We start from the raw sequence: 435 nt of genomic DNA on the forward strand, positions 1-435 counted from the left end.
CAAAACGCTGGACCGGCAGCTCTGAATTGGTGTTGCTGAATTGTTTTGTGACACAAACTTTCCTCCACTGTGACATTTCTTCCTTCACTGTTGGTCAGCAGCTCTGCTTTAAGTGGTTTTAACACCTCTGCAGTCTTAGGACTCAACTGCTCTCTCTTCAACAGGACTGAAAAGCCAAACCCTCTTGTTTCTCCTGCTGTAAAAGCTGAGGTGCTGCAGTGCAGTTGGAAACCAGGTATGAGGGGGGAAAAAACCCCAAAACCCACAACAACCCCCCTCCTTGCACAGCAATTTGCAGACGTAAACTGAACTCAACTCTGCAATTTCTCCCTGGGTGCAGCACAGCCTCCACTGCCAATAATTCAGAGAATGCATATTGATTGAGTAATTATAAACATAACAAAGCATGGAGGAAGAAAATAAATCATAAAGCAA

This window comes from Pipra filicauda, unplaced genomic scaffold, assembly GCF_003945595.2.
Source record: "Pipra filicauda isolate LSUMZ 115617 unplaced genomic scaffold, ASM394559v2 scaffold19_size4547281_pilon, whole genome shotgun sequence".
In the NCBI taxonomy this organism is placed as follows: Eukaryota; Metazoa; Chordata; class Aves; order Passeriformes; family Pipridae; genus Pipra; species Pipra filicauda.